This window comes from Apaloderma vittatum, unplaced genomic scaffold, assembly GCF_000703405.1.
Source record: "Apaloderma vittatum isolate BGI_N311 unplaced genomic scaffold, ASM70340v1 scaffold29472, whole genome shotgun sequence".
In the NCBI taxonomy this organism is placed as follows: Eukaryota; Metazoa; Chordata; class Aves; order Trogoniformes; family Trogonidae; genus Apaloderma; species Apaloderma vittatum.
This window is the reverse complement of record NW_009704556.1, coordinates 6,826-7,175: the sequence shown is the minus strand read 5'-3', so window position 1 is coordinate 7,175 and position 350 is coordinate 6,826.

The window sequence follows — 350 nt, the reverse complement described above, 5'->3', positions numbered from 1 at the left end:
CCTCGCCTGTCGCGGGCATCGACAGCATTTCAACGTCTTCCCCCCGCACAGAGGTCCCGGGCATCCGTCTGTGGGTGTACCCCATGGGGTACAGAGACCTCCTGCACCCCAAGAAGACCCCTCCTTCCGAGACTCGCACACACACGCGCACAGAGACACCCACAGAGTCCACACGGCTGCTGCGTCGCCGCTCCCAGTCGAGCATCACTCCTTGATTGTAACCGCTTAAGGCACAGAACAGAATTAAACGCTGCCCCGCTGGAGACGCTGGCTGCTCCCACGACCTCCCAGAGGGTTCGGGCCCCTTGTGAACAGGGCCACACCCCGGTCCCCCCCACCTCTGTGGGCTG